We start from the raw sequence: 22180 nt of genomic DNA on the forward strand, positions 1-22180 counted from the left end.
TTTGCAGACGAAACAAAGTTATCTCCATCGATCATCTGGGGGTTGTTCTTGGGCCTATTTTTATTTTGTGTGAGCTATGTTGTATTGTTGGGGCCTTTACACCTGTGACATTTCTGTGAACGTTGTAAGTGGAAACGTTGGCAGGTGCAGACAGAAAAGTCAGAACTAAGCACACCCTGAGCCGTCAGGATGGCCGAGTGGTCTAAGGCGCCAGACTCAAGAGAGCTTGATCTTCAGTGATGCTGAGCCTTCTGGTCTCCTCATGGAGGCGTGGGTTCAAATCCCACTTCTGACAGGTCCCTTTTACACCCTTAAGTCTTCCTAATTTTTGCAGTGCATTCCCCACACACACCACAATATTTGGGGGAACCTGTAGTAAATAAAGAGAAATCCACCAGGCTGGGCCCTCAATCACAATTCCATGTATTTCTGAAAGTGACACCGCAGGCACACCTTCCATTACATTTGCAATCCATCACAGTAACTGCCTTGCTGGGTTTCGAAATAAGCAGTTGATCCCATCATTTGTTGTGAGGCTCTCCTGCCACCTTTTTGGCAGAGAAGGCACTGTCCCTGCAACAACACAGGCAGACATGTTCAACAGGGCTTCCTGGTTATGTGGGAGGAGCAGATTGCCAATGGTCCCCCCTTGAAAATTCTAATTTACATAAGGAAGACAGAGAGGTAGCTGGTAGTAGGCACTACACACGGACATTGCACTCCCTCTTGTGATTTGCAGCCAATTCTAGATTGAGGCAGGAGGAAAGGAGGAGACTCGCCCAACAATGGCCATACTGGGAAGTCAGCCACTCTGGGTCTCCCAGGTGAATGTTTCAGGCCTGTGAGCCACTCATATAAATCTCGCCTGATCGAGCCTGATCGAGCGCTGAGCGGGCGCGTTTGAATCCAAATATCAAACACCTCTTTCTCAGGCGCAAGAAATGGTGGGCCCTTCATTGCTTCTGGTGTGGAAGTCTATGGAGCAAGGGTCCAGGACTTGCAGAGGAGTACAAGTGCCAGAAAGTGCTTGCTGTTCTCATCTGTGCCTTTTTACTGCTCACTGGCCGATAGGAGATTGGCTGCCCCCTTCCTTGCTGGAGTGAAAAAACAACAACTTGAGAGAAAACATGACTTTGTGTGGCTCACTTATAGGGAGACGAGCCAAATAGCCCTGCTGTTTTCTGAAAGACGCTTCAGTAATTGTTCAAAATGTCTCCTGGCCACTCAGGCTCGTTGGTCTAGGGGTATGATTCTCGCTTCGGGTGCGAGAGGTCCCGGGTTCAAATCCCGGACGAGCCCATCCTGTGGAAGTTTTCAGACTGCTTGTCATATAGGAGCCTTTCTTCTTTTCAATGCTATAAGACGCTGTGTATGTCGAGAAGGTTCCTTACCCTGCACGCTATTTTCCACTTTTGACATGATAAAGGAGTGCAGGACTTCCTTGCAACTGCTTTTCTGGGCTGGACCAGCAGTGTAGGAACATTACATGCAAAGAGTTTTTCTAGTGTCATTTCAGGATATGGTTTCAAAATCGCCTCTTGGGGAAAAAAGTGGTCCTCATTCCTGTCTTCCAAAGAAAGAGAGACCGGGTAAGGAGAGCCCAACTTTGAGCTTCAAGGACGTTGGCCCTTAGTCTGTGCGTTCCAACCCAATACACGCCAACAAGATTCCTGAGGTAGTGTCTGTTTCTGTAGTGTAGTGGTTATCACGTTCGCCTTACACGCGAAAGGTCCCTGGTTCGAGACCGGGCAGAAATGCAGCTTGCTGTTTTTCACAGTGTTTGCATTTACTGGCTCACTTTATAGAAAAGCTGAGATAATAGAGGCTGTCTATTCCTCACCAGCCTGACGTAGTGTGCTCCAGAGATCTCAGTGACAGCTCGAAAAGAGAAGTGACGATAGCTTGCGCCATTCGCTTGCTCGCACTTTGCTCTGTAGGGTGGGCCTACTTCATGAAAGCAAGGCATGAGAGAAGAAATGCTTCTCTTGTCCTCACCACGAGCAGACACTTAAAGCAAACAAACTGTCTGAAGGACAGAGGCTTTTTAATTTCTTGTTTGATGACGGTCATGGAAAAGACAGCAATCATATTGCAGAACAGAGCAGCATGTACTGGCTAGCTGCCACTAACCCCTGGAGCCGTGTCAGAGGTGACTCTTGCGTGGCTCGTTGGTCTAGGGGTATGATTCTCGCTTAGGGTGCGAGAGGTCCCGGGTTCAAATCCCGGACGAGCCCTTTTTAGAGGTAAACATACAAACCCTACTAAAAAAGCACTATGCCTGACTATTTCTCGTTATACTGGGTGCATTGTTGCACAACATATTTCTAACCTCAGAAGAAAAATGGATCACCATGCTTTATCTGCCTACCTGCTTAGTCTCAGTGTGTCCCAGGTGATGCTTTCCCAAGCTGTACTCGCTGGCATTTAGGCATCAGATATTTGCCTGTCGATGCCTGCACAAGTGAGTTTTGAATACGTCTAATTGCAAGCATGTTGGATGATATCTCTGAGGTTTTCACACTTGTTCTGCACATTCTGAGCCGCTGCTGATACAGCAGAATAGAAGTAGGGTGAAGACTTGAGAGAAACTTTCCTCTAACAGTAGAAAGCACCAAGGTAGTTTCTGTAGTGTAGTGGTCATCACGTTCGCCTAACACGCGAAAGGTCCCCGGTTCGAGACGGGGCAGAAACACTGTGCATTGGATGCTTTTTTTGTGCACACTCTAAAACCTTATTATCTCAATGCAAGTTTAAGAAGAGGTGGTCTTTGAACACGGTGAGCCGCGAGAATTTTTTTTTACCTTTGCAGACGAAACAAAGTTATCTCCATCGATCATCTGGGGGTTGTTCTTGGGCCTATTTTTATTTTGTGTGAGCTATGTTGTATTGTTGGGGCCTTTACACCTGTGACATTTCTGTGAACGTTGTAAGTGGAAACGTTGGCAGGTGCAGACAGAAAAGTCAGAACTAAGCACACCCTGAGCCGTCAGGATGGCCGAGTGGTCTAAGGCGCCAGACTCAAGAGAGCTTGATCTTCAGTGATGCTGAGCCTTCTGGTCTCCTCATGGAGGCGTGGGTTCAAATCCCACTTCTGACAGGTCCCTTTTACACCCTTAAGTCTTCCTAATTTTTGCAGTGCATTCCCCACACACACCACAATATTTGCGGGAACCTGTAGTAAATAAAGAGAAATCCACCAGGCTGGGCCCTCAATCACAATTCCATGTATTTCTGAAAGTGACACCGCAGGCACACCTTCCATTACATTTGCAATCCATCACAGTAACTGCCTTGCTGGGTTTCGAAATAAGCAGTTGATCCCATCATTTGTTGTGAGGCTCTCCTGCCACCTTTTGGGCAGAGAAGGCACTGTCCCTGCAACAACACAGGCAGACATGTTCAACAGGGCTTCCTGGTTATGTGGGAGGAGCAGATTGCCAATGGTCCCCCCTTGAAAATTCTAATTTACATAAGGAAGACAGAGAGGTAGCTGGTAGTAGGCACTACACACGGACATTGCACTCCCTCTTGTGATTTGCAGCCAATTCTAGATTGAGGCAGGAGGAAAGGAGGAGACTCGCCCAACAATGGCCATACTGGGAAGTCAGCCACTCTGGGTCTCCCAGGTGAATGTTTCAGGCCTGTGAGCCACTCATATAAATCTCGCCTGATCGAGCCTGATCGAGCGCTGAGCGGGCGCGTTTGAATCCAAATATCAAACACCTCTTTCTCAGGCGCAAGAAATGGTGGGCCCTTCATTGCTTCTGGTGTGGAAGTCTATGGAGCAAGGGTCCAGGACTTGCAGAGGAGTACAAGTGCCAGAAAGTGCTTGCTGTTCTCATCTGTGCCTTTTTACTGCTCACTGGCCGATAGGAGATTGGCTGCCCCCTTCCTTGCTGGAGTGAAAAAACAACAACTTGAGAGAAAACATGACTTTGTGTGGCTCACTTATAGGGAGACGAGCCAAATAGCCCTGCTGTTTTCTGAAAGACGCTTCAGTAATTGTTCAAAATGTCTCCTGGCCACTCAGGCTCGTTGGTCTAGGGGTATGATTCTCGCTTCGGGTGCGAGAGGTCCCGGGTTCAAATCCCGGACGAGCCCATCCTGTGGAAGTTTTCAGACTGCTTGTCATATAGGAGCCTTTCTTCTTTTCAATGCTATAAGACGCTGTGTATGTCGAGAAGGTTCCTTACCCTGCACGCTATTTTCCACTTTTGACATGATAAAGGAGTGCAGGACTTCCTTGCAACTGCTTTTCTGGGCTGGACCAGCAGTGTAGGAACATTACATGCAAAGAGTTTTTCTAGTGTCATTTCAGGATATGGTTTCAAAATCGCCTCTTGGGGAAAAAAGTGGTCCTCATTCCTGTCTTCCAAAGAAAGAGAGACCGGGTAAGGAGAGCCCAACTTTGAGCTTCAAGGACGTTGGCCCTTAGTCTGTGCGTTCCAACCCAATACACGCCAACAAGATTCCTGAGGTAGTGTCTGTTTCTGTAGTGTAGTGGTTATCACGTTCGCCTTACACGCGAAAGGTCCCTGGTTCGAGACCGGGCAGAAATGCAGCTTGCTGTTTTTCACAGTGTTTGCATTTACTGGCTCACTTTATAGAAAAGCTGAGATAATAGAGGCTGTCTATTCCTCACCAGCCTGACGTAGTGTGCTCCAGAGATCTCAGTGACAGCTCGAAAAGAGAAGTGACGATAGCTTGCGCCATTCGCTTGCTCGCACTTTGCTCTGTAGGGTGGGCCTACTTCATGAAAGCAAGGCATGAGAGAAGAAATGCTTCTCTTGTCCTCACCACGAGCAGACACTTAAAGCAAACAAACTGTCTGAAGGACAGAGGCTTTTTAATTTCTTGTTTGATGACGGTCATGGAAAAGACAGCAATCATATTGCAGAACAGAGCAGCATGTACTGGCTAGCTGCCACTAACCCCTGGAGCCGTGTCAGAGGTGACTCTTGCGTGGCTCGTTGGTCTAGGGGTATGATTCTCGCTTAGGGTGCGAGAGGTCCCGGGTTCAAATCCCGGACGAGCCCTTTTTAGAGGTAAACATACAAACCCTACTAAAAAAGCACTATGCCTGACTATTTCTCGTTATACTGGGTGCATTGTTGCACAACATATTTCTAACCTCAGAAGAAAAATGGATCACCATGCTTTATCTGCCTACCTGCTTAGTCTCAGTGTGTCCCAGGTGATGCTTTCCCAAGCTGTACTCGCTGGCATTTAGGCATCAGATATTTGCCTGTCGATGCCTGCACAAGTGAGTTTTGAATACGTCTAATTGCAAGCATGTTGGATGATATCTCTGAGGTTTTCACACTTGTTCTGCACATTCTGAGCCGCTGCTGATACAGCAGAATAGAAGTAGGGTGAAGACTTGAGAGAAACTTTCCTCTAACAGTAGAAAGCACCAAGGTAGTTTCTGTAGTGTAGTGGTCATCACGTTCGCCTAACACGCGAAAGGTCCCCGGTTCGAGACGGGGCAGAAACACTGTGCATTGGATGCTTTTTTTGTGCACACTCTAAAACCTTATTATCTCAATGCAAGTTTAAGAAGAGGTGGTCTTTGAACACGGTGAGCCGCGAGAATTTTTTTTTACCTTTGCAGACGAAACAAAGTTATCTCCATCGATCATCTGGGGGTTGTTCTTGGGCCTATTTTTATTTTGTGTGAGCTATGTTGTATTGTTGGGGCCTTTACACCTGTGACATTTCTGTGAACGTTGTAAGTGGAAACGTTGGCAGGTGCAGACAGAAAAGTCAGAACTAAGCACACCCTGAGCCGTCAGGATGGCCGAGTGGTCTAAGGCGCCAGACTCAAGAGAGCTTGATCTTCAGTGATGCTGAGCCTTCTGGTCTCCTCATGGAGGCGTGGGTTCAAATCCCACTTCTGACAGGTCCCTTTTACACCCTTAAGTCTTCCTAATTTTTGCAGTGCATTCCCCACACACACCACAATATTTGCGGGAACCTGTAGTAAATAAAGAGAAATCCACCAGGCTGGGCCCTCAATCACAATTCCATGTATTTCTGAAAGTGACACCGCAGGCACACCTTCCATTACATTTGCAATCCATCACAGTAACTGCCTTGCTGGGTTTCGAAATAAGCAGTTGATCCCATCATTTGTTGTGAGGCTCTCCTGCCACCTTTTGGGCAGAGAAGGCACTGTCCCTGCAACAACACAGGCAGACATGTTCAACAGGGCTTCCTGGTTATGTGGGAGGAGCAGATTGCCAATGGTCCCCCCTTGAAAATTCTAATTTACATAAGGAAGACAGAGAGGTAGCTGGTAGTAGGCACTACACACGGACATTGCACTCCCTCTTGTGATTTGCAGCCAATTCTAGATTGAGGCAGGAGGAAAGGAGGAGACTCGCCCAACAATGGCCATACTGGGAAGTCAGCCACTCTGGGTCTCCCAGGTGAATGTTTCAGGCCTGTGAGCCACTCATATAAATCTCGCCTGATCGAGCCTGATCGAGCGCTGAGCGAGCGCGTTTGAATCCAAATATCAAACACCTCTTTCTCAGGCGCAAGAAATGGTGGGCCCTTCATTGCTTCTGGTGTGGAAGTCTATGGAGCAAGGGTCCAGGACTTGCAGAGGAGTACAAGTGCCAGAAAGTGCTTGCTGTTCTCATCTGTGCCTTTTTACTGCTCACTGGCCGATAGGAGATTGGCTGCCCCCTTCCTTGCTGGAGTGAAAAAACAACAACTTGAGAGAAAACATGACTTTGTGTGGCTCACTTATAGGGAGACGAGCCAAATAGCCCTGCTGTTTTCTGAAAGACGCTTCAGTAATTGTTCAAAATGTCTCCTGGCCACTCAGGCTCGTTGGTCTAGGGGTATGATTCTCGCTTCGGGTGCGAGAGGTCCCGGGTTCAAATCCCGGACGAGCCCATCCTGTGGAAGTTTTCAGGCTGCTTGTTATATAGGAGCCTTTCTTCTTTTCAATGCTATAAGACGCTGTGTATGTCGAGAAGGTTCCTTACCCTGCACGCTATTTTCCACTTTTGACATGATAAAGGAGTGCAGGACTTCCTTGCAACTGCTTTTCTGGGCTGGACCAGCAGTGTAGGAACATTACATGCAAAGAGTTTTTCTAGTGTCATTTCAGGATATGGTTTCAAAATCGCCTCTTGGGGAAAAAAGTGGTCCTCATTCCTGTCTTCCAAAGAAAGAGAGACCGGGTAAGGAGAGCCCAACTTTGAGCTTCAAGGACGTTGGCCCTTAGTCTGTGCGTTCCAACCCAATACACGCCAACAAGATTCCTGAGGTAGTGTCTGTTTCTGTAGTGTAGTGGTTATCACGTTCGCCTTACACGCGAAAGGTCCCTGGTTCGAGACCGGGCAGAAATGCAGCTTGCTGTTTTTCACAGTGTTTGCATTTACTGGCTCACTTTATAGAAAAGCTGAGATAATAGAGGCTGTCTATTCCTCACCAGCCTGACGTAGTGTGCTCCAGAGATCTCAGTGACAGCTCGAAAAGAGAAGTGACGATAGCTTGCGCCATTCGCTTGCTCGCACTTTGCTCTGTAGGGTGGGCCTACTTCATGAAAGCAAGGCATGAGAGAAGAAATGCTTCTCTTGTCCTCACCACGAGCAGACACTTAAAGCAAACAAACTGTCTGAAGGACATAGGCTTTTTAATTTCTTGTTTGATGACGGTCATGGAAAAGACAGCAATCATATTGCAGAACAGAGCAGCATGTACTGGCTAGCTGCCACTAACCCCTGGAGCCGTGTCAGAGGTGACTCTTGCGTGGCTCGTTGGTCTAGGGGTATGATTCTCGCTTAGGGTGCGAGAGGTCCCGGGTTCAAATCCCGGACGAGCCCTTTTTAGAGGTAAACATACAAACCCTACTAAAAAAGCACTATGACTATTTCTCGTTATACTGGGTGCATTGTTGCACAACATATTTCTAACCTCAGAAGAAAAATGGATCACCATGCTTTATCTGCCTACCTGCTTAGTCTCAGTGTGTCCCAGGTCATGCTTTCCCAAGCTGTACTCGCTGGCATTTAGGCATCAGATATTTGCCTGTCGATGCCTGCACAAGTGAGTTTTGAATACGTCTAATTGCAAGCATGTTGGATGATATCTCTGAGGTTTTCACACTTGTTCTGCACATTCTGAGCCGCTGCTGATACAGCAGAATAGAAGTAGGGTGAAGACTTGAGAGAAACTTTCCTCTAACAGTAGAAAGCACCAAGGTAGTTTCTGTAGTGTAGTGGTCATCACGTTCGCCTAACACGCGAAAGGTCCCCGGTTCGAGACGGGGCAGAAACACTGTGCATTGGATGCTTTTTTTGTGCACACTCTAAAACCTTATTATCTCAATGCAAGTTTAAGAAGAGGTGGTCTTTGAACACAGTGAGCCGCGAGAATTTTTTTTTACCTTTGCAGACGAAACAAAGTTATCTCCATCGATCATCTGGGGGTTGTTCTTGGGCCTATTTTTATTTTGTGTGAGCTATGTTGTATTGTTGGGGCCTTTACACCTGTGACATTTCTGTGAACGTTGTAAGTGGAAACGTTGGCAGGTGCAGACAGAAAAGTCAGAACTAAGCACACCCTGAGCCGTCAGGATGGCCGAGTGGTCTAAGGCGCCAGACTCAAGAGAGCTTGATCTTCAGTGATGCTGAGCCTTCTGGTCTCCTCATGGAGGCGTGGGTTCAAATCCCACTTCTGACAGGTCCCTTTTACACCCTTAAGTCTTCCTAATTTTTGCAGTGCATTCCCCACACACACCACAATATTTGCGGGAACCTGTAGTAAATAAAGAGAAATCCACCAGGCTGGGCCCTCAATCACAATTCCATGTATTTCTGAAAGTGACACCTCAGGCACACCTTCCATTACATTTGCAATCCATCACAGTAACTGCCTTGCTGGGTTTCGAAATAAGCAGTTGATCCCATCATTTGTTGTGAGGCTCTCCTGCCACCTTTTTGGCAGAGAAGGCACTGTCCCTGCAACAACACAGGCAGACATGTTCAACAGGGCTTCCTGGTTATGTGGGAGGAGCAGATTGCCAATGGTCCCCCCTTGAAAATTCTAATTTACATAAGGAAGACAGAGAGGTAGCTGGTAGTAGGCACTACACACGGACATTGCACTCCCTCTTGTGATTTGCAGCCAATTCTAGATTGAGGCAGGAGGAAAGGAGGAGACTCGCCCAACAATGGCCATACTGGGAAGTCAGCCACTCTGGGTCTCCCAGGTGAATGTTTCAGGCCTGTGAGCCACTCATATAAATCTCGCCTGATCGAGCCTGATCGAGCGCTGAGCGGGCGCGTTTGAATCCAAATATCAAACACCTCTTTCTCAGGCGCAAGAAATGGTGGGCCCTTCATTGCTTCTGGTGTGGAAGTCTATGGAGCAAGGGTCCAGGACTTGCAGAGGAGTACAAGTGCCAGAAAGTGCTTGCTGTTCTCATCTGTGCCTTTTTACTGCTCACTGGCCGATAGGAGATTGGCTGCCCCCTTCCTTGCTGGAGTGAAAAAACAACAACTTGAGAGAAAACATGACTTTGTGTGGCTCACTTATAGGGAGACGAGCCAAATAGCCCTGCTGTTTTCTGAAAGACGCTTCAGTAATTGTTCAAAATGTCTCCTGGCCACTCAGGCTCGTTGGTCTAGGGGTATGATTCTCGCTTCGGGTGCGAGAGGTCCCGGGTTCAAATCCCGGACGAGCCCATCCTGTGGAAGTTTTCAGACTGCTTGTCATATAGGAGCCTTTCTTCTTTTCAATGCTATAAGACGCTGTGTATGTCGAGAAGGTTCCTTACCCTGCACGCTATTTTCCACTTTTGACATGATAAAGGAGTGCAGGACTTCCTTGCAACTGCTTTTCTGGGCTGGACCAGCAGTGTAGGAACATTACATGCAAAGAGTTTTTCTAGTGTCATTTCAGGATATGGTTTCAAAATCGCCTCTTGGGGAAAAAAGTGGTCCTCATTCCTGTCTTCCAAAGAAAGAGAGACCGGGTAAGGAGAGCCCAACTTTGAGCTTCAAGGACGTTGGCCCTTAGTCTGTGCGTTCCAACCCAATACACGCCAACAAGATTCCTGAGGTAGTGTCTGTTTCTGTAGTGTAGTGGTTATCACGTTCGCCTTACACGCGAAAGGTCCCTGGTTCGAGACCGGGCAGAAATGCAGCTTGCTGTTTTTCACAGTGTTTGCATTTACTGGCTCACTTTATAGAAAAGCTGAGATAATAGAGGCTGTCTATTCCTCACCAGCCTGACGTAGTGTGCTCCAGAGATCTCAGTGACAGCTCGAAAAGAGAAGTGACGATAGCTTGCGCCATTCGCTTGCTCGCACTTTGCTCTGTAGGGTGGGCCTACTTCATGAAAGCAAGGCATGAGAGAAGAAATGCTTCTCTTGTCCTCACCACGAGCAGACACTTAAAGCAAACAAACTGTCTGAAGGACAGAGGCTTTTTAATTTCTTGTTTGATGACGGTCATGGAAAAGACAGCAATCATATTGCAGAACAGAGCAGCATGTACTGGCTAGCTGCCACTAACCCCTGGAGCCGTGTCAGAGGTGACTCTTGTGTGGCTCGTTGGTCTAGGGGTATGATTCTCGCTTAGGGTGCGAGAGGTCCCGGGTTCAAATCCCGGACGAGCCCTTTTTAGAGGTAAACATACAAACCCTACTAAAAAAGCACTATGCCTGACTATTTCTCGTTATACTGGGTGCATTGTTGCACAACATATTTCTAACCTCAGAAGAAAAATGGATCACCATGCTTTATCTGCCTACCTGCTTAGTCTCAGTGTGTCCCAGGTGATGCTTTCCCAAGCTGTACTCGCTGGCATTTAGGCATCAGATATTTGCCTGTCGATGCCTGCACAAGTGAGTTTTGAATACGTCTAATTGCAAGCATGTTGGATGATATCTCTGAGGTTTTCACACTTGTTCTGCACATTCTGAGCCGCTGCTGATACAGCAGAATAGAAGTAGGGTGAAGACTTGAGAGAAACTTTCCTCTAACAGTAGAAAGCACCAAGGTAGTTTCTGTAGTGTAGTGGTCATCACGTTCGCCTAACACGCGAAAGGTCCCCGGTTCGAGACGGGGCAGAAACACTGTGCATTGGATGCTTTTTTTGTGCACACTCTAAAACCTTATTATCTCAATGCAAGTTTAAGAAGAGGTGGTCTTTGAACACGGTGAGCCGCGAGAATTTTTTTTTACCTTTGCAGACGAAACAAAGTTATCTCCATCGATCATCTGGGGGTTGTTCTTGGGCCTATTTTTATTTTGTGTGAGCTATGTTGTATTGTTGGGGCCTTTACACCTGTGACATTTCTGTGAACGTTGTAAGTGGAAACGTTGGCAGGTGCAGACAGAAAAGTCAGAACTAAGCACACCCTGAGCCGTCAGGATGGCCGAGTGGTCTAAGGCGCCAGACTCAAGAGAGCTTGATCTTCAGTGATGCTGAGCCTTCTGGTCTCCTCATGGAGGCGTGGGTTCAAATCCCACTTCTGACAGGTCCCTTTTACACCCTTAAGTCTTCCTAATTTTTGCAGTGCATTCCCCACACACACCACAATATTTGCGGGAACCTGTAGTAAATAAAGAGAAATCCACCAGGCTGGGCCCTCAATCACAATTCCATGTATTTCTGAAAGTGACACCGCAGGCACACCTTCCATTACATTTGCAATCCATCACAGTAACTGCCTTGCTGGGTTTCGAAATAAGCAGTTGATCCCATCATTTGTTGTGAGGCTCTCCTGCCACCTTTTGGGCAGAGAAGGCACTGTCCCTGCAACAACACAGGCAGACATGTTCAACAGGGCTTCCTGGTTATGTGGGAGGAGCAGATTGCCAATGGTCCCCCCTTGAAAATTCTAATTTACATAAGGAAGACAGAGAGGTAGCTGGTAGTAGGCACTACACACGGACATTGCACTCCCTCTTGTGATTTGCAGCCAATTCTAGATTGAGGCAGGAGGAAAGGAGGAGACTCGCCCAACAATGGCCATACTGGGAAGTCAGCCACTCTGGGTCTCCCAGGTGAATGTTTCAGGCCTGTGAGCCACTCATATAAATCTCGCCTGATCTCGCCTGATCGAGCGCTGAGCGAGCGCGTTTGAATCCAAATATCAAACACCTCTTTCTCAGGCGCAAGAAATGGTGGGCCCTTCATTGCTTCTGGTGTGGAAGTCTATGGAGCAAGGGTCCAGGACTTGCAGAGGAGTACAAGTGCCAGAAAGTGCTTGCTGTTCTCATCTGTGCCTTTTTACTGCTCACTGGCCGATAGGAGATTGGCTGCCCCCTTCCTTGCTGGAGTGAAAAAACAACAACTTGAGAGAAAACATGACTTTGTGTGGCTCACTTATAGGGAGACGAGCCAAATAGCCCTGCTGTTTTCTGAAAGACGCTTCAGTAATTGTTCAAAATGTCTCCTGGCCACTCAGGCTCGTTGGTCTAGGGGTATGATTCTCGCTTCGGGTGCGAGAGGTCCCGGGTTCAAATCCCGGACGAGCCCATCCTGTGGAAGTTTTCAGACTGCTTGTCATATAGGAGCCTTTCTTCTTTTCAATGCTATAAGACGCTGTGTATGTCGAGAAGGTTCCTTACCCTGCACGCTATTTTCCACTTTTGACATGATAAAGGAGTGCAGGACTTCCTTGCAACTGCTTTTCTGGGCTGGACCAGCAGTGTAGGAACATTACATGCAAAGAGTTTTTCTAGTGTCATTTCAGGATATGGTTTCAAAATCGCCTCTTGGGGAAAAAAGTGGTCCTCATTCCTGTCTTCCAAAGAAAGAGAGACCGGGTAAGGAGAGCCCAACTTTGAGCTTCAAGGACGTTGGCCCTTAGTCTGTGCGTTCCAACCCAATACACGCCAACAAGATTCCTGAGGTAGTGTCTGTTTCTGTAGTGTAGTGGTTATCACGTTCGCCTTACACGCGAAAGGTCCCTGGTTCGAGACCGGGCAGAAATGCAGCTTGCTGTTTTTCACAGTGTTTGCATTTACTGGCTCACTTTATAGAAAAGCTGAGATAATAGAGGCTGTCTATTCCTCACCAGCCTGACGTAGTGTGCTCCAGAGATCTCAGTGACAGCTCGAAAAGAGAAGTGACGATAGCTTGCGCCATTCGCTTGCTCGCACTTTGCTCTGTAGGGTGGGCCTACTTCATGAAAGCAAGGCATGAGAGAAGAAATGCTTCTCTTGTCCTCACCACGAGCAGACACTTAAAGCAAACAAACTGTCTGAAGGACAGAGGCTTTTTAATTTCTTGTTTGATGACGGTCATGGAAAAGACAGCAATCATATTGCAGAACAGAGCAGCATGTACTGGCTAGCTGCCACTAACCCCTGGAGCCGTGTCAGAGGTGACTCTTGCGTGGCTCGTTGGTCTAGGGGTATGATTCTCGCTTAGGGTGCGAGAGGTCCCGGGTTCAAATCCCGGACGAGCCCTTTTTAGAGGTAAACATACAAACCCTACTAAAAAAGCACTATGCCTGACTATTTCTCGTTATACTGGGTGCATTGTTGCACAACATATTTCTAACCTCAGAAGAAAAATGGATCACCATGCTTTATCTGCCTACCTGCTTAGTCTCAGTGTGTCCCAGGTGATGCTTTCCCAAGCTGTACTCGCTGGCATTTAGGCATCAAATATTTGCCTGTCGATGCCTGCACAAGTGAGTTTTGAATACGTCTAATTGCAAGCATGTTGGATGATATCTCTGAGGTTTTCACACTTGTTCTGCATATTCTGAGCCGCTGCTGATACAGCAGAATAGAAGTAGGGTGAAGACTTGAGAGAAACTTTCCTCTAACAGTAGAAAGCACCAAGGTAGTTTCTGTAGTGTAGTGGTCATCACGTTCACCTAACACGCGAAAGGTCCCCGGTTCGAGACGGGGCAGAAACACTGTGCATTGGATGCTTTTTTTGTGCACACTCTAAAACCTTATTATCTCAATGCAAGTTTAAGAAGAGGTGGTCTTTGAACACGGTGAGCCGCGAGAATTTTTTTTTACCTTTGCAGACGAAACAAAGTTATCTCCATCGATCATCTGGGGGTTGTTCTTGGGCCTATTTTTATTTTGTGTGAGCTATGTTGTATTGTTGGGGCCTTTACACCTGTGACATTTCTGTGAACGTTGTAAGTGGAAACGTTGGCAGGTGCAGACAGAAAAGTCAGAACTAAGCACACCCTGAGCCGTCAGGATGGCCGAGTGGTCTAAGGCGCCAGACTCAAGAGAGCTTGATCTTCAGTGATGCTGAGCCTTCTGGTCTCCTCATGGAGGCGTGGGTTCAAATCCCACTTCTGACAGGTCCCTTTTACACCCTTAAGTCTTCCTAATTTTTGCAGTGCATTCCCCACACACACCACAATATTTGCGGGAACCTGTAGTAAATAAAGAGAAATCCACCAGGCTGGGCCCTCAATCACAATTCCATGTATTTCTGAAAGTGACACCGCAGGCACACCTTCCATTACATTTGCAATCCATCACAGTAACTGCCTTGCTGGGTTTCGAAATAAGCAGTTGATCCCATCATTTGTTGTGAGGCTCTCCTGCCACCTTTTGGGCAGAGAAGGCACTGTCCCTGCAACAACACAGGCAGACATGTTCAACAGGGCTTCCTGGTTATGTGGGAGGAGCAGATTGCCAATGGTCCCCCCTTGAAAATTCTAATTTACATAAGGAAGACAGAGAGGTAGCTGGTAGTAGGCACTACACACGGACATTGCACTCCCTCTTGTGATTTGCAGCCAATTCTAGATTGAGGCAGGAGGAAAGGAGGAGACTCGCCCAACAATGGCCATACTGGGAAGTCAGCCACTCTGGGTCTCCCAGGTGAATGTTTCAGGCCTGTGAGCCACTCATATAAATCTCGCCTGATCTCGCCTGATCGAGCGCTGAGCGAGCGCGTTTGAATCCAAATATCAAACACCTCTTTCTCAGGCGCAAGAAATGGTGGGCCCTTCATTGCTTCTGGTGTGGAAGTCTATGGAGCAAGGGTCCAGGACTTGCAGAGGAGTACAAGTGCCAGAAAGTGCTTGCTGTTCTCATCTGTGCCTTTTTACTGCTCACTGGCCGATAGGAGATTGGCTGCCCCCTTCCTTGCTGGAGTGAAAAAACAACAACTTGAGAGAAAACATGACTTTGTGTGGCTCACTTATAGGGAGACGAGCCAAATAGCCCTGCTGTTTTCTGAAAGACGCTTCAGTAATTGTTCAAAATGTCTCCTGGCCACTCAGGCTCGTTGGTCTAGGGGTATGATTCTCGCTTCGGGTGCGAGAGGTCCCGGGTTCAAATCCCGGACGAGCCCATCCTGTGGAAGTTTTCAGGCTGCTTGTTATATAGGAGCCTTTCTTCTTTTCAATGCTATAAGACGCTGTGTATGTCGAGAAGGTTCCTTACCCTGCACGCTATTTTCCACTTTTGACATGATAAAGGAGTGCAGGACTTCCTTGCAACTGCTTTTCTGGGCTGGACCAGCAGTGTAGGAACATTACATGCAAAGAGTTTTTCTAGTGTCATTTCAGGATATGGTTTCAAAATCGCCTCTTGGGGAAAAAAGTGGTCCTCATTCCTGTCTTCCAAAGAAAGAGAGACCGGGTAAGGAGAGCCCAACTTTGAGCTTCAAGGACGTTGGCCCTTAGTCTGTGCGTTCCAACCCAATACACGCCAACAAGATTCCTGAGGTAGTGTCTGTTTCTGTAGTGTAGTGGTTATCACGTTCGCCTTACACGCGAAAGGTCCCTGGTTCGAGACCGGGCAGAAATGCAGCTTGCTGTTTTTCACAGTGTTTGCATTTACTGGCTCACTTTATAGAAAAGCTGAGATAATAGAGGCTGTCTATTCCTCACCAGCCTGACGTAGTGTGCTCCAGAGATCTCAGTGACAGCTCGAAAAGAGAAGTGACGATAGCTTGCGCCATTCGCTTGCTCGCACTTTGCTCTGTAGGGTGGGCCTACTTCATGAAAGCAAGGCATGAGAGAAGAAATGCTTCTCTTGTCCTCACCACGAGCAGACACTTAAAGCAAACAAACTGTCTGAAGGACATAGGCTTTTTAATTTCTTGTTTGATGACGGTCATGGAAAAGACAGCAATCATATTGCAGAACAGAGCAGCATGTACTGGCTAGCTGCCACTAACCCCTGGAGCCGTGTCAGAGGTGACTCTTGCGTGGCTCGTTGGTCTAGGGGTATGATTCTCGCTTAGGGTGCGAGAGGTCCCGGGTTCAAATCCCGGACGAGCCCTTTTTAGAGGTAAACATACAAACCCTACTAAAAAAGCACTATGACTATTTCTCGTTATACTGGGTGCATTGTTGCACAACATATTTCTAACCTCAGAAGAAAAATGGATCACCATGCTTTATCTGCCTACCTGCTTAGTCTCAGTGTGTCCCAGGTCATGCTTTCCCAAGCTGTACTCGCTGGCATTTAGGCATCAGATATTTGCCTGTCGATGCCTGCACAAGTGAGTTTTGAATACGTCTAATTGCAAGCATGTTGGATGATATCTCTGAGGTTTTCACACTTGTTCTGCACATTCTGAGCCGCTGCTGATACAGCAGAATAGAAGTAGGGTGAAGACTTGAGAGAAACTTTCCTCTAACAGTAGAAAGCACCAAGGTAGTTTCTGTAGTGTAGTGGTCATCACGTTCGCCTAACACGCGAAAGGTCCCCGGTTCGAGACGGGGCAGAAACACTGTGCATTGGATGCTTTTTTTGTGCACACTCTAAAACCTTATTATCTCAATGCAAGTTTAAGAAGAGGTGGTCTTTGAACACAGTGAGCCGCGAGAATTTTTTTTTACCTTTGCAGACGAAACAAAGTTATCTCCATCGATCATCTGGGGGTTGTTCTTGGGCCTATTTTTATTTTGTGTGAGCTATGTTGTATTGTTGGGGCCTTTACACCTGTGACATTTCTGTGAACGTTGTAAGTGGAAACGTTGGCAGGTGCAGACAGAAAAGTCAGAACTAAGCACACCCTGAGCCGTCAGGATGGCCGAGTGGTCTAAGGCGCCAGACTCAAGAGAGCTTGATCTTCAGTGATGCTGAGCCTTCTGGTCTCCTCATGGAGGCGTGGGTTCAAATCCCACTTCTGACAGGTCCCTTTTACACCCTTAAGTCTTCCTAATTTTTGCAGTGCATTCCCCACACACACCACAATATTTGCGGGAACCTGTAGTAAATAAAGAGAAATCCACCAGGCTGGGCCCTCAATCACAATTCCATGTATTTCTGAAAGTGACACCTCAGGCACACCTTCCATTACATTTGCAATCCATCACAGTAACTGCCTTGCTGGGTTTCGAAATAAGCAGTTGATCCCATCATTTGTTGTGAGGCTCTCCTGCCACCTTTTTGGCAGAGAAGGCACTGTCCCTGCAACAACACAGGCAGACATGTTCAACAGGGCTTCCTGGTTATGTGGGAGGAGCAGATTGCCAATGGTCCCCCCTTGAAAATTCTAATTTACATAAGGAAGACAGAGAGGTAGCTGGTAGTAGGCACTACACACGGACATTGCACTCCCTCTTGTGATTTGCAGCCAATTCTAGATTGAGGCAGGAGGAAAGGAGGAGACTCGCCCAACAATGGCCATACTGGGAAGTCAGCCACTCTGGGTCTCCCAGGTGAATGTTTCAGGCCTGTGAGCCACTCATATAAATCTCGCCTGATCGAGCCTGATCGAGCGCTGAGCGGGCGCGTTTGAATCCAAATATCAAACACCTCTTTCTCAGGCGCAAGAAATGGTGGGCCCTTCATTGCTTCTGGTGTGGAAGTCTATGGAGCAAGGGTCCAGGACTTGCAGAGGAGTACAAGTGCCAGAAAGTGCTTGCTGTTCTCATCTGTGCCTTTTTACTGCTCACTGGCCGATAGGAGATTGGCTGCCCCCTTCCTTGCTGGAGTGAAAAAACAACAACTTGAGAGAAAACATGACTTTGTGTGGCTCACTTATAGGGAGACGAGCCAAATAGCCCTGCTGTTTTCTGAAAGACGCTTCAGTAATTGTTCAAAATGTCTCCTGGCCACTCAGGCTCGTTGGTCTAGGGGTATGATTCTCGCTTCGGGTGCGAGAGGTCCCGGGTTCAAATCCCGGACGAGCCCATCCTGTGGAAGTTTTCAGACTGCTTGTCATATAGGAGCCTTTCTTCTTTTCAATGCTATAAGACGCTGTGTATGTCGAGAAGGTTCCTTACCCTGCACGCTATTTTCCACTTTTGACATGATAAAGGAGTGCAGGACTTCCTTGCAACTGCTTTTCTGGGCTGGACCAGCAGTGTAGGAACATTACATGCAAAGAGTTTTTCTAGTGTCATTTCAGGATATGGTTTCAAAATCGCCTCTTGGGGAAAAAAGTGGTCCTCATTCCTGTCTTCCAAAGAAAGAGAGACCGGGTAAGGAGAGCCCAACTTTGAGCTTCAAGGACGTTGGCCCTTAGTCTGTGCGTTCCAACCCAATACACGCCAACAAGATTCCTGAGGTAGTGTCTGTTTCTGTAGTGTAGTGGTTATCACGTTCGCCTTACACGCGAAAGGTCCCTGGTTCGAGACCGGGCAGAAATGCAGCTTGCTGTTTTTCACAGTGTTTGCATTTACTGGCTCACTTTATAGAAAAGCTGAGATAATAGAGGCTGTCTATTCCTCACCAGCCTGACGTAGTGTGCTCCAGAGATCTCAGTGACAGCTCGAAAAGAGAAGTGACGATAGCTTGCGCCATTCGCTTGCTCGCACTTTGCTCTGTAGGGTGGGCCTACTTCATGAAAGCAAGGCATGAGAGAAGAAATGCTTCTCTTGTCCTCACCACGAGCAGACACTTAAAGCAAACAAACTGTCTGAAGGACAGAGGCTTTTTAATTTCTTGTTTGATGACGGTCATGGAAAAGACAGCAATCATATTGCAGAACAGAGCAGCATGTACTGGCTAGCTGCCACTAACCCCTGGAGCCGTGTCAGAGGTGACTCTTGTGTGGCTCGTTGGTCTAGGGGTATGATTCTCGCTTAGGGTGCGAGAGGTCCCGGGTTCAAATCCCGGACGAGCCCTTTTTAGAGGTAAACATACAAACCCTACTAAAAAAGCACTATGCCTGACTATTTCTCGTTATACTGGGTGCATTGTTGCACAACATATTTCTAACCTCAGAAGAAAAATGGATCACCATGCTTTATCTGCCTACCTGCTTAGTCTCAGTGTGTCCCAGGTGATGCTTTCCCAAGCTGTACTCGCTGGCATTTAGGCATCAGATATTTGCCTGTCGATGCCTGCACAAGTGAGTTTTGAATACGTCTAATTGCAAGCATGTTGGATGATATCTCTGAGGTTTTCACACTTGTTCTGCACATTCTGAGCCGCTGCTGATACAGCAGAATAGAAGTAGGGTGAAGACTTGAGAGAAACTTTCCTCTAACAGTAGAAAGCACCAAGGTAGTTTCTGTAGTGTAGTGGTCATCACGTTCGCCTAACACGCGAAAGGTCCCCGGTTCGAGACGGGGCAGAAACACTGTGCATTGGATGCTTTTTTTGTGCACACTCTAAAACTTTATTATCTCAATGCAAGTTTAAGAAGAGGTGGTCTTTGAACACGGTGAGCCGCGAGAATTTTTTTTTACCTTTGCAGACGAAACAAAGTTATCTCCATCGATCATCTGGGGGTTGTTCTTGGGCCTATTTTTATTTTGTGTGAGCTATGTTGTATTGTTGGGGCCTTTACACCTGTGACATTTCTGTGAACGTTGTAAGTGGAAACGTTGGCAGGTGCAGACAGAAAAGTCAGAACTAAGCACACCCTGAGCCGTCAGGATGGCCGAGTGGTCTAAGGCGCCAGACTCAAGAGAGCTTGATCTTCAGTGATGCTGAGCCTTCTGGTCTCCTCATGGAGGCGTGGGTTCAAATCCCACTTCTGACAGGTCCCTTTTACACCCTTAAGTCTTCCTAATTTTTGCAGTGCATTCCCCACACACACCACAATATTTGCGGGAACCTGTAGTAAATAAAGAGAAATCCACCAGGCTGGGCCCTCAATCACAATTCCATGTATTTCTGAAAGTGACACCGCAGGCACACCTTCCATTACATTTGCAATCCATCACAGTAACTGCCTTGCTGGGTTTCGAAATAAGCAGTTGATCCCATCATTTGTTGTGAGGCTCTCCTGCCACCTTTTGGGCAGAGAAGGCACTGTCCCTGCAACAACACAGGCAGACATGTTCAACAGGGCTTCCTGGTTATGTGGGAGGAGCAGATTGCCAATGGTCCCCCCTTGAAAATTCTAATTTACATAAGGAAGACAGAGAGGTAGCTGGTAGTAGGCACTACACACGGACATTGCACTCCCTCTTGTGATTTGCAGCCAATTCTAGATTGAGGCAGGAGGAAAGGAGGAGACTCGCCCAACAATGGCCATACTGGGAAGTCAGCCACTCTGGGTCTCCCAGGTGAATGTTTCAGGCCTGTGAGCCACTCATATAAATCTCGCCTGATCTCGCCTGATCGAGCGCTGAGCGAGCGCGTTTGAATCCAAATATCAAACACCTCTTTCTCAGGCGCAAGAAATGGTGGGCCCTTCATTGCTTCTGGTGTGGAAGTCTATGGAGCAAGGGTCCAGGACTTGCAGAGGAGTACAAGTGCCAGAAAGTGCTTGCTGTTCTCATCTGTGCCTTTTTACTGCTCACTGGCCGATAGGAGATTGGCTGCCCCCTTCCTTGCTGGAGTGAAAAAACAACAACTTGAGAGAAAACATGACTTTGTGTGGCTCACTTATAGGGAGACGAGCCAAATAGCCCTGCTGTTTTCTGAAAGACGCTTCAGTAATTGTTCAAAATGTCTCCTGGCCACTCAGGCTCGTTGGTCTAGGGGTATGATTCTCGCTTCGGGTGCGAGAGGTCCCGGGTTCAAATCCCGGACGAGCCCATCCTGTGGAAGTTTTCAGACTGCTTGTCATATAGGAGCCTTTCTTCTTTTCAATGCTATAAGACGCTGTGTATGTCGAGAAGGTTCCTTACCCTGCACGCTATTTTCCACTTTTGACATGATAAAGGAGTGCAGGACTTCCTTGCAACTGCTTTTCTGGGCTGGACCAGCAGTGTAGGAACATTACATGCAAAGAGTTTTTCTAGTGTCATTTCAGGATATGGTTTCAAAATCGCCTCTTGGGGAAAAAAGTGGTCCTCATTCCTGTCTTCCAAAGAAAGAGAGACCGGGTAAGGAGAGCCCAACTTTGAGCTTCAAGGACGTTGGCCCTTAGTCTGTGCGTTCCAACCCAATACACGCCAACAAGATTCCTGAGGTAGTGTCTGTTTCTGTAGTGTAGTGGTTATCACGTTCGCCTTACACGCGAAAGGTCCCTGGTTCGAGACCGGGCAGAAATGCAGCTTGCTGTTTTTCACAGTGTTTGCATTTACTGGCTCACTTTATAGAAAAGCTGAGATAATAGAGGCTGTCTATTCCTCACCAGCCTGACGTAGTGTGCTCCAGAGATCTCAGTGACAGCTCGAAAAGAGAAGTGACGATAGCTTGCGCCATTCGCTTGCTCGCACTTTGCTCTGTAGGGTGGGCCTACTTCATGAAAGCAAGGCATGAGAGAAGAAATGCTTCTCTTGTCCTCACCACGAGCAGACACTTAAAGCAAACAAACTGTCTGAAGGACAGAGGCTTTTTAATTTCTTGTTTGATGACGGTCATGGAAAAGACAGCAATCATATTGCAGAACAGAGCAGCATGTACTGGCTAGCTGCCACTAACCCCTGGAGCCGTGTCAGAGGTGACTCTTGCGTGGCTCGTTGGTCTAGGGGTATGATTCTCGCTTAGGGTGCGAGAGGTCCCGGGTTCAAATCCCGGACGAGCCCTTTTTAGAGGTAAACATACAAACCCTACTAAAAAAGCACTATGCCTGACTATTTCTCGTTATACTGGGTGCATTGTTGCACAACATATTTCTAACCTCAGAAGAAAAATGGATCACCATGCTTTATCTGCCTACCTGCTTAGTCTCAGTGTGTCCCAGGTGATGCTTTCCCAAGCTGTACTCGCTGGCATTTAGGCATCAAATATTTGCCTGTCGATGCCTGCACAAGTGAGTTTTGAATACGTCTAATTGCAAGCATGTTGGATGATATCTCTGAGGTTTTCACACTTGTTCTGCATATTCTGAGCCGCTGCTGATACAGCAGAATAGAAGTAGGGTGA

At 47.4% G+C, this 22180-nt stretch overlaps 39 non-coding genes across 39 annotated transcripts; all 39 read left to right on the forward strand.

Annotated features, from left to right (window-relative positions):
* Positions 1–183: 183 nt before the first annotated feature.
* On the forward strand, positions 184–295 carry TRNAL-CAA (transfer RNA leucine (anticodon CAA)). The gene is made up of 2 exons: positions 184–221; positions 250–295. It is a non-coding gene; the product is annotated as a tRNA-Leu (tRNA).
* Positions 296–1227: 932 nt separating this feature from the next.
* Positions 1228–1299, forward strand: TRNAP-CGG (transfer RNA proline (anticodon CGG)). Its single transcript has one exon. It is a non-coding gene; the product is annotated as a tRNA-Pro (tRNA).
* A 385-nt stretch (positions 1300–1684) lies between these two features.
* TRNAV-UAC (transfer RNA valine (anticodon UAC)) lies at positions 1685–1757 on the forward strand. Its single transcript has one exon. It is a non-coding gene; the product is annotated as a tRNA-Val (tRNA).
* A 405-nt stretch (positions 1758–2162) lies between these two features.
* TRNAP-AGG (transfer RNA proline (anticodon AGG)) lies at positions 2163–2234 on the forward strand. Its single transcript has one exon. It is a non-coding gene; the product is annotated as a tRNA-Pro (tRNA).
* Positions 2235–2619: 385 nt separating this feature from the next.
* Positions 2620–2692, forward strand: TRNAV-AAC (transfer RNA valine (anticodon AAC)). The gene has a single exon. It is a non-coding gene; the product is annotated as a tRNA-Val (tRNA).
* A 293-nt stretch (positions 2693–2985) lies between these two features.
* TRNAL-CAA (transfer RNA leucine (anticodon CAA)) lies at positions 2986–3097 on the forward strand. The gene is made up of 2 exons: positions 2986–3023; positions 3052–3097. It is a non-coding gene; the product is annotated as a tRNA-Leu (tRNA).
* A 932-nt stretch (positions 3098–4029) lies between these two features.
* On the forward strand, positions 4030–4101 carry TRNAP-CGG (transfer RNA proline (anticodon CGG)). The gene has a single exon. It is a non-coding gene; the product is annotated as a tRNA-Pro (tRNA).
* Positions 4102–4486: 385 nt separating this feature from the next.
* On the forward strand, positions 4487–4559 carry TRNAV-UAC (transfer RNA valine (anticodon UAC)). Its single transcript has one exon. It is a non-coding gene; the product is annotated as a tRNA-Val (tRNA).
* Positions 4560–4964: 405 nt separating this feature from the next.
* On the forward strand, positions 4965–5036 carry TRNAP-AGG (transfer RNA proline (anticodon AGG)). Its single transcript has one exon. It is a non-coding gene; the product is annotated as a tRNA-Pro (tRNA).
* A 385-nt stretch (positions 5037–5421) lies between these two features.
* TRNAV-AAC (transfer RNA valine (anticodon AAC)) lies at positions 5422–5494 on the forward strand. The gene has a single exon. It is a non-coding gene; the product is annotated as a tRNA-Val (tRNA).
* A 293-nt stretch (positions 5495–5787) lies between these two features.
* TRNAL-CAA (transfer RNA leucine (anticodon CAA)) lies at positions 5788–5899 on the forward strand. The gene is made up of 2 exons: positions 5788–5825; positions 5854–5899. It is a non-coding gene; the product is annotated as a tRNA-Leu (tRNA).
* A 932-nt stretch (positions 5900–6831) lies between these two features.
* On the forward strand, positions 6832–6903 carry TRNAP-CGG (transfer RNA proline (anticodon CGG)). The gene has a single exon. It is a non-coding gene; the product is annotated as a tRNA-Pro (tRNA).
* A 385-nt stretch (positions 6904–7288) lies between these two features.
* Positions 7289–7361, forward strand: TRNAV-UAC (transfer RNA valine (anticodon UAC)). Its single transcript has one exon. It is a non-coding gene; the product is annotated as a tRNA-Val (tRNA).
* Positions 7362–7766: 405 nt separating this feature from the next.
* On the forward strand, positions 7767–7838 carry TRNAP-AGG (transfer RNA proline (anticodon AGG)). Its single transcript has one exon. It is a non-coding gene; the product is annotated as a tRNA-Pro (tRNA).
* A 381-nt stretch (positions 7839–8219) lies between these two features.
* On the forward strand, positions 8220–8292 carry TRNAV-AAC (transfer RNA valine (anticodon AAC)). Its single transcript has one exon. It is a non-coding gene; the product is annotated as a tRNA-Val (tRNA).
* A 293-nt stretch (positions 8293–8585) lies between these two features.
* Positions 8586–8697, forward strand: TRNAL-CAA (transfer RNA leucine (anticodon CAA)). Its single transcript has 2 exons — positions 8586–8623; positions 8652–8697. It is a non-coding gene; the product is annotated as a tRNA-Leu (tRNA).
* Positions 8698–9629: 932 nt separating this feature from the next.
* TRNAP-CGG (transfer RNA proline (anticodon CGG)) lies at positions 9630–9701 on the forward strand. The gene has a single exon. It is a non-coding gene; the product is annotated as a tRNA-Pro (tRNA).
* A 385-nt stretch (positions 9702–10086) lies between these two features.
* On the forward strand, positions 10087–10159 carry TRNAV-UAC (transfer RNA valine (anticodon UAC)). The gene has a single exon. It is a non-coding gene; the product is annotated as a tRNA-Val (tRNA).
* A 405-nt stretch (positions 10160–10564) lies between these two features.
* On the forward strand, positions 10565–10636 carry TRNAP-AGG (transfer RNA proline (anticodon AGG)). The gene has a single exon. It is a non-coding gene; the product is annotated as a tRNA-Pro (tRNA).
* Positions 10637–11021: 385 nt separating this feature from the next.
* Positions 11022–11094, forward strand: TRNAV-AAC (transfer RNA valine (anticodon AAC)). The gene has a single exon. It is a non-coding gene; the product is annotated as a tRNA-Val (tRNA).
* A 293-nt stretch (positions 11095–11387) lies between these two features.
* On the forward strand, positions 11388–11499 carry TRNAL-CAA (transfer RNA leucine (anticodon CAA)). The gene is made up of 2 exons: positions 11388–11425; positions 11454–11499. It is a non-coding gene; the product is annotated as a tRNA-Leu (tRNA).
* A 932-nt stretch (positions 11500–12431) lies between these two features.
* TRNAP-CGG (transfer RNA proline (anticodon CGG)) lies at positions 12432–12503 on the forward strand. The gene has a single exon. It is a non-coding gene; the product is annotated as a tRNA-Pro (tRNA).
* Positions 12504–12888: 385 nt separating this feature from the next.
* TRNAV-UAC (transfer RNA valine (anticodon UAC)) lies at positions 12889–12961 on the forward strand. The gene has a single exon. It is a non-coding gene; the product is annotated as a tRNA-Val (tRNA).
* A 405-nt stretch (positions 12962–13366) lies between these two features.
* TRNAP-AGG (transfer RNA proline (anticodon AGG)) lies at positions 13367–13438 on the forward strand. The gene has a single exon. It is a non-coding gene; the product is annotated as a tRNA-Pro (tRNA).
* Positions 13439–13823: 385 nt separating this feature from the next.
* Positions 13824–13896, forward strand: TRNAV-AAC (transfer RNA valine (anticodon AAC)). Its single transcript has one exon. It is a non-coding gene; the product is annotated as a tRNA-Val (tRNA).
* Positions 13897–14189: 293 nt separating this feature from the next.
* On the forward strand, positions 14190–14301 carry TRNAL-CAA (transfer RNA leucine (anticodon CAA)). The gene is made up of 2 exons: positions 14190–14227; positions 14256–14301. It is a non-coding gene; the product is annotated as a tRNA-Leu (tRNA).
* Positions 14302–15233: 932 nt separating this feature from the next.
* TRNAP-CGG (transfer RNA proline (anticodon CGG)) lies at positions 15234–15305 on the forward strand. The gene has a single exon. It is a non-coding gene; the product is annotated as a tRNA-Pro (tRNA).
* Positions 15306–15690: 385 nt separating this feature from the next.
* TRNAV-UAC (transfer RNA valine (anticodon UAC)) lies at positions 15691–15763 on the forward strand. Its single transcript has one exon. It is a non-coding gene; the product is annotated as a tRNA-Val (tRNA).
* A 405-nt stretch (positions 15764–16168) lies between these two features.
* Positions 16169–16240, forward strand: TRNAP-AGG (transfer RNA proline (anticodon AGG)). Its single transcript has one exon. It is a non-coding gene; the product is annotated as a tRNA-Pro (tRNA).
* Positions 16241–16621: 381 nt separating this feature from the next.
* TRNAV-AAC (transfer RNA valine (anticodon AAC)) lies at positions 16622–16694 on the forward strand. Its single transcript has one exon. It is a non-coding gene; the product is annotated as a tRNA-Val (tRNA).
* A 293-nt stretch (positions 16695–16987) lies between these two features.
* Positions 16988–17099, forward strand: TRNAL-CAA (transfer RNA leucine (anticodon CAA)). Its single transcript has 2 exons — positions 16988–17025; positions 17054–17099. It is a non-coding gene; the product is annotated as a tRNA-Leu (tRNA).
* Positions 17100–18031: 932 nt separating this feature from the next.
* On the forward strand, positions 18032–18103 carry TRNAP-CGG (transfer RNA proline (anticodon CGG)). The gene has a single exon. It is a non-coding gene; the product is annotated as a tRNA-Pro (tRNA).
* A 385-nt stretch (positions 18104–18488) lies between these two features.
* TRNAV-UAC (transfer RNA valine (anticodon UAC)) lies at positions 18489–18561 on the forward strand. Its single transcript has one exon. It is a non-coding gene; the product is annotated as a tRNA-Val (tRNA).
* Positions 18562–18966: 405 nt separating this feature from the next.
* On the forward strand, positions 18967–19038 carry TRNAP-AGG (transfer RNA proline (anticodon AGG)). Its single transcript has one exon. It is a non-coding gene; the product is annotated as a tRNA-Pro (tRNA).
* Positions 19039–19423: 385 nt separating this feature from the next.
* On the forward strand, positions 19424–19496 carry TRNAV-AAC (transfer RNA valine (anticodon AAC)). Its single transcript has one exon. It is a non-coding gene; the product is annotated as a tRNA-Val (tRNA).
* Positions 19497–19789: 293 nt separating this feature from the next.
* TRNAL-CAA (transfer RNA leucine (anticodon CAA)) lies at positions 19790–19901 on the forward strand. The gene is made up of 2 exons: positions 19790–19827; positions 19856–19901. It is a non-coding gene; the product is annotated as a tRNA-Leu (tRNA).
* Positions 19902–20833: 932 nt separating this feature from the next.
* On the forward strand, positions 20834–20905 carry TRNAP-CGG (transfer RNA proline (anticodon CGG)). The gene has a single exon. It is a non-coding gene; the product is annotated as a tRNA-Pro (tRNA).
* A 385-nt stretch (positions 20906–21290) lies between these two features.
* On the forward strand, positions 21291–21363 carry TRNAV-UAC (transfer RNA valine (anticodon UAC)). The gene has a single exon. It is a non-coding gene; the product is annotated as a tRNA-Val (tRNA).
* A 405-nt stretch (positions 21364–21768) lies between these two features.
* Positions 21769–21840, forward strand: TRNAP-AGG (transfer RNA proline (anticodon AGG)). The gene has a single exon. It is a non-coding gene; the product is annotated as a tRNA-Pro (tRNA).
* The last annotated feature ends 340 nt before the right edge of the window (positions 21841–22180 follow it).

The sequence above is a fragment of the Lissotriton vulgaris genome, chromosome 10 (genome assembly GCF_964263255.1).
Source record: "Lissotriton vulgaris chromosome 10, aLisVul1.2, whole genome shotgun sequence".
NCBI classification, from domain to species: Eukaryota; Metazoa; Chordata; class Amphibia; order Caudata; family Salamandridae; genus Lissotriton; species Lissotriton vulgaris.